At 39.1% G+C, this 6,815-nt stretch overlaps 1 long non-coding RNA gene across 1 annotated transcript; it reads right to left on the reverse strand.

Moving 5' to 3' along the window:
- Window positions 1–4,713: 4,713 nt before the first annotated feature.
- On the reverse strand, window positions 4,714–6,408 carry LOC130540548 (uncharacterized). The gene is made up of 3 exons (XR_008954539.2): window positions 6,238–6,408; window positions 5,868–6,005; window positions 4,714–4,879 (listed from the first exon to the last, which is right to left on the reverse strand). It is a non-coding gene; the product is annotated as an uncharacterized LOC130540548 (long non-coding RNA).
- Between the last annotated feature and the right edge of the window lie 407 nt (window positions 6,409–6,815).

Raw genomic sequence — 6,815 nt, forward strand, 5'->3', positions numbered from 1 at the left:
TATTTATTTAGTTCTTCTTAGATTTCTTTAATCAAAATTTTGTAGGTTTCCTACTAGATCTTTTATATATTTTGTTAGATTTATACCTAAGTATTCCATTTGCAGGGAGGAATGTGAACATAATGGTATATTTTTAACTCAACTTCCAATTGCTCATCGCTGGTGTTAAAAGAGCAATTGCAATTGACTTTTCTACATTAACCCTGTATGCTGCATCCTTGCTATAACTGCTTGTTAGTTCCAGGAGTTTTTTGGTCAGTTGTCCTGGCAGACCCCTAAGGATTCCTCCTCTAAACCCAGGGTTGAGACTTTGCATTATTTTCCTCTCAATACATATGACTATCAAAGGCAAGATAGGGGAGAGTGCAAGGCAAGAGTTCCCTGCCGTCTTCTCCACTCTACATCCTTTCATATTGTTAAAGTAAATAGGGGAAATTAACAGTTGTGGAGCAGGTTCTCAGATATTTGCTATGAAAACCTACGTATGGTGATTTGGACTTTCAGAGCTATTATATTCTGGCGGTCTTTGATGAAACTTTAATTTTAACCTATTGTTCAATCAGTATCATTTTTTATTGGAAAAACTCATAGGAGAAAAAACAAATAATTATTTCAATAAATATCAAAAAGGCTCTTGATGAAATTCAACACCACTCCTTGTTAACAAAATTTAAAACTTCATAAGAAGCTAGCATCTGAGGAAGATGTTTTTATACTGATGAAAGGTGTCTGAAACCTACAGCAAAGGACATATTTAACAATAAAGCACAAACAGAAATGTCACTTACATTCATACTACCCAGAATTTGTTTTAATCAGTAACGGTAAGACACACAAACACAGAAATGACTGTCATGAGGGAAGTAGTTTATTTTACTACTCACGGTTCCTTAGAAGCTGTGGGCACAGCACACCACAAGGGGGAGGACAGGGAAACATCAAGGTCAGTCAGGAGGCAGCGTGAATGGGGGAAAACATGGGAAAGAATCTTTATTGCAGTTCCATGGGACAGAACAAGCAAGTCAGGGCAATCAGGCTTAGCATTGGCTAGTTTAAATATTTCATTGTCTTCTGGAAAGAAGAGGCTGCTATCTGGCCCTGAGGAAATTAGAGAGGCAGAACAGTGGCCAGAAATGTCAGAGTGATAAGGAAGAATAAAGACTGCAAAAGAGATAAACAGAGATAAAGAAGAATAAAGAGTGAGGAAGAGATGAGAAAGAAGGGGGTATAAACTCTGGGTTGGTTGGATTATATAGGAAAGTCATGCATGCAGGCAAGTTGTTTATTACATCCAGCAATTAGCCTATCCTCAGAGGGGCAGTCCCTCCAGGGTCAACAAGGCCCAGATTTCAAAGCATCAAATTCAGAAAATAAGAGACAAGACTAATACACCATTAAAGTCAGTATTATAATTAATATTATTCAACATTATCCTGGAGTCTCTAGCCAATGCACACAACAGCAAAACCAACAAGGTAACAAATATCTGAATGGAAAAGACAGACTTTTAAATTCTCAGATGATGTATCTACTTAAAATTTAAAAACCAAGTCAAGCAATCCATTAAAAGCTATTAAGTATAGAAACTAAAAACTGTCCTGTGTACTATATATCAGTGAAGCTCATTTGTAAAATGTAGTATAAAGGGTGATTCAGAAGAGCAACAAGAACTAAAATATTTTTAGAATTGATAGACAATTTCAAAGTCTATAAGGAAAACTGTAAATGTTTATTGCAGGTATAAAAGAAAACATCAGGAAAAAAGAGGTGCAGGTCATCACTGCTCCACCTAGTTCCAATAACTACGATTTAATTAAATAACGTGAGTTCCCCAACATGGTTCCAAATTCAGTTGCCATGGTATTTTAACTGTGAGTAATTACATAAAGTACAAACTTTGTGTGAGCTCTTCAGTCCACAAATCACAACATAAATAACAGATACAGTCATGATCAGTGACCCATCATCTCTTTCAAATTATGAGGTTGCCAATCACTGCATATTTGTTACTGAGTTTATAAAGAGAACAAAGCATGTCGTTGCCTTGCCTCTTTGTCTCCCAGTGAGACGCTCACGTAACATTTTACAAAAATGAACAATCAAAAGAGGGAAGTGGTCAACAAACATAAAACTGCAAACAAAAAAAAAAAAGAAAAAAAAGGGATAACACAAAGTGAAATTCAAATGGAACATAAATGTAGTTGTAGAAGAAATAGTGGCCATTCACTGAGGCAGATGTTTGCTCGGTATTTCAATTATTTTTGACAAATAAATCAATTCTGAATCTGACTGAAGCTCTATATTTACAGAAATACAGGGGGCACAGACACATGCTGTGTTAGGTTGTTTTTCTGTTGTTGTAAAGAAATACCTGAGGCTGGGTCATTTATAAAGAAAAAAGGTTTAATTGGCTCACAGGTCTGCAGGCTTTACAGGAAGCATGGTGCTGGCATCTGCTCACCTTTTGGGGAGGCCTCTGGAGGTTTCCATTCATGGCAGAAGGCAAAGTGGAAGCAGGCTTCTCACATGGAGAGACTGGGACTAGAGAGCAAGCTAGGGAGGTGCCACACACTTTGAAACAACAGATCTCCTGAGAACTCACTCACCATCAGTGGGACAGCACCAAGTTATGAGGGATCTGTCCCCATGACCCAAACACCTCCCGCAAGGCCCCACCTCCAACATTGGGGATTGTATCTCAACATGAGTATATTAGTACATTTTCACACTGTTATAAAGAAACTACCTGAGACTGGGTAATTTATAAAGGAAGTTTTAATTGACTGACAGTTATGCATGGCTGGGGGTCCTCAGGAAACTTACAATCATCACAGAGGGTGAAGGAGAAGCAAGGCACATCTTACATGGCAGCAGGAGATAGAGAGAGAGCGAAGAGGAAATGCCAGACAATTATTAAACTACCATATGTCATGAGAACTCTCTCACTATCACAAGAACAGCATAGGGGAACGGCCCCCATGATCCAATCACCTCCCCACAAGTCCCTCCGTCCACACATAGGGGTCATAATTCAAGATGAGATCTGGGTGGGGACATAGAGCCAAACCATATCAATGAGATTTGGAGGGGACGTCCAAACTGTATCACAGGTTCAGTAAATAATACCACAGAATGCAATCAGAAAAATGCAGAATGCTGAAATACCACAGGATAAATAATCTGGTTTCTTCAATGGAGTGCAAGTGAAAAAAGATGTAGGGACACATGTAGGTGATATACTCAAAGATATCAAAGGAAGCTTAAGACGTCTTATCATCTAATTTTAATATATACTCCTTATTCAGATCCCAATTAAAATAACCATAAGAGGCTGGGCACGGTGGCTCACACCTGTAATCCCAGCACTTTGGGAGGTTGCGGAAGGTGGATCACGAGGTCAGGAGTTCAAGACCAGCCTGGCCAAGATGGTGAAACCCGGTCTCTACTAAAAATACAAAAATTAGCCAGGCGTGGTGGCAGGCGCCTGTGATCCCAGCTATTTGGGAGGCTGAAGCAGAGAATTACTTGAACCCAGAAGGCGGAAATTGCAGTAAGCCGAAATTGCGCCACTGCACTCCAGCCTGGACAACAGAGTGAGACTCTGTCACAAAAATAAACAAATAAATAAATAAATAAAATAACTATAAGATAATGCTGATGATAATAATTTACAAGACAATAGGAAAACGTTGAAAACTGACTGAATACTTCATTTGATACATTAAGAGTTATTGCTAATTTGCCTCAAGGTCATATGATGTCAAGGACTGTTTGTGTTCTAAGTCATTAGCATTTAGATATGCATATGGAAATATTTGTAGAGGAAATGATACAATGTCTGAATTTCCAAAAAATTGAGGATATGTATATTATACCTCAAGGCAATAAAGAGGAATATGGAGAAAGTGTGTGGAGGTGTAGATGAAGCAAAATTGGCAATGTATTAATTGTTAGTAAGCTGATTAAATGGTAAATTAGGTTCATTAAACTATTAAAATTTTCTCTACCTTAGTAAATGTTTGAAAATTCTATGATAGAGACAAAAAAATCTCTAGGAGCATAATAAAACTAAATATAGCATAATAAAACTAAATACAGCACTGATATACCCCAAAGTGCTGAGTTTACAGTAAATACTAGATCAATATTTAATAATCCATTTTTTTTTAGACAGAGTTTCAATCCTGTTGCCCAGGCTAGAGTGTAATGGCATGATCATAGCTCACTGCAACCTCTGCCTCCGGGGTTCAAGCAATTCTCCTGCCTCAGCCTCCTAAGTAGCTGGGATTACAGGTGCCCGCCACCACACCGAGCTAATTTTTTTTTTGTATTTTTAGTAGAGACGGGATTTCACCACGTTGGCCAGGCTGGTCTTGAACTCTTGACCTCAGGTGGTCCACCTCCCTCGTCCTCCCAAAGTGCTGGGATTACAGGCATGAGCCACCAAGCCAGGCTCTAATGATCCATTTTGATTACAATGTCATAAGATCTTGTAATCATTGAGAATAACTCACGTGCTTTATCAAAAATACCTTATTATTCCATTAAACTTACTGATTAGAACAAAAATCATCATGAAGTTGTTTCAAAGAATATGTTCCAATTTAATCGGCTAAAAATATTTGCATATATAATCATTATTACCAAATGTGGGATTGGCATCAAAATGTGGATGATCAAAAATAATTTCTTAAACAGATTATTCTATGTTGTGTATAATGATAGAATTCTTTAATTTATTTTTAATTTATTTTTCCCAAATTAAGCAACTAAGTCTGAGATCTTTAGCCCAGGAAGGAGTAGGTGAGGCGTAGCCTGCTTCCTTGGCTGTCAAATGCTTCTGGAAAGGATGCTGAAGAACTTGCTGGAGAAGATGCACCTGGTAAAAAATGTGGGCAGATAAATATAGATTATAATTACTCAGGACCCTGATGAATTTCTACATTTCTAAATGGCAAGGTCAACTTTAAATGTTTAAAAATGTTTATACTTTGGGGAGCAGAGGCAGACAGATCACTGGAGGTCAGGAGTTGGAGACCAGCCTGGCCAACATTGTGAAACCTTGTCTCTACTAAAAACACAAAAATTAGCCGGGCATGGTGGCGTCTGCCTGTACTCCCAGCTACCTGGGAGGTTGATGCAGAAGAATGGCTTGAAACTGAATGTGGAGGATGCAGTGAGCTGAGATCACCACACTACACTCCAGCCTGGGCGGCAGAGCTAGATTGTCTCAAATAGAGCAAACAACAATAAGAGTTTATACATTTTGTTTTATGAAAAATCTCAACTCTAGTTGTTACTTAGAATTGCTATTATTCCACAGAAGTTCCTTAAGTACTGTTTTTGTACTAAACTAAGAGAAGGAATATGTACACTGTCATGGAGAGTACGAATATATTCCCGTCATTTTAAGATCCCTTTACAGCATAAAGAGAATTCTAATTTTCTAAAACATTTAGCGAAAAAAAGAATGTCAATGATTTGCAAGCTTTCCAAATGAAGGGCATGAATTCCAGCTCATGCTGCTTCCTCACTGGGAATCTGGCTCTATGATAATAAACTAAGTCATCAACGACACACTTCTTTCAACAATAAAGCAAAGATTGAAATGTTTATTTTCCGTGGTTTTGCTATTTCTTGGGGCTTACGAAAGAAATGCTTAGTTAGAGTAGAGAGGGTGGATGATAATACTATGAAATTAAAGGTGAGAGATCAAGTAGAACATTTTATTGTATCACTAGTATTTTAAATATAAAGATTGCATCTTCATGAATACGGGGCTTTTGGAGCCCATCTTAGCACTTCTCCCCAGGTACGTTCCATGCCTATCATTTTATTGAAGTTGCTTCTATACCTATCAGTCTCACCTAGTAGTTAAATGGCTCCTCTAGTTGACTCTTACATTTCTCTACTGCATCTTGCCTTGAGTCGATTCTAAAGACATGTTTGATGAAAGAAGGTAAATACCAGTCACATGTGAACAGGGCTGCGTCTAGAAAGCTGCTCTATCAACGAAATCATTAGAAAAATATGGTTTACTCAGTGTACGAATTTTAGGAAATTTCCCTATTACACGTGCTAGTTTGAATATGTGTGTTATTTTCAAAAACATATAAAATGAATATATAATTTTTGAATACATGTGTGTATATATATATGATATATATTATATATAATATATATATGTTAACATCACACAGTAGACTTAACTCATGGCAAAGATTTTTTCTGAAGCACCTGCAGAAATCAGTCTTCTTTCCAGTTTCGAAAACCCCAACATGGGCGAAAGAGGATCCTTTGGATGCCAGATAGTGCATGAAGCACATTGGGTTACAGTAATTTTAATATAGTTCATATTCATAATTCACAGTGAGGAAACCTGAAAGTTTCTCGAAGCTATCACTGAATGAAAGGTGGGGCAGGCTGCTGTGGGGGCGGGGCCTTGTGAGCCAGTGCCTGGACTCCCACATCACAAATGGAAGGGCGGCGCGTGGAGGGAACTCAAGGCCTGATTGGTTCCTCCTAAGCAGGACACGATCTGGCTGGCAGGGCAACCGGCCTTCAGTTAGTGCCTTCAGTGGGTGCCTTCCGTTGGTGGCATTTGGTTGCCTTTCCCGGGGAGAGGTGGCAGGTGCTCAGCTCTGCAGGCGTGGGGGCAAGCGAAGGCCCAAGCTGCCCGAGAAGAACAGAGGTGTCCCATGGGGACCACGCTGGCCTGTCGCATGTGCACCAAAGCCAGCCCCAGGCAGGGCCCGCACAGGGCTTCTGCGGAGCCTTCCTGCGGCTCTGACATCTATGAGTGGGCAGCCAGCAAA

Source organism: Pan paniscus, chromosome 8 (genome assembly GCF_029289425.2).
Source record: "Pan paniscus chromosome 8, NHGRI_mPanPan1-v2.0_pri, whole genome shotgun sequence".
NCBI classification, from domain to species: domain Eukaryota; kingdom Metazoa; phylum Chordata; class Mammalia; order Primates; family Hominidae; genus Pan; species Pan paniscus.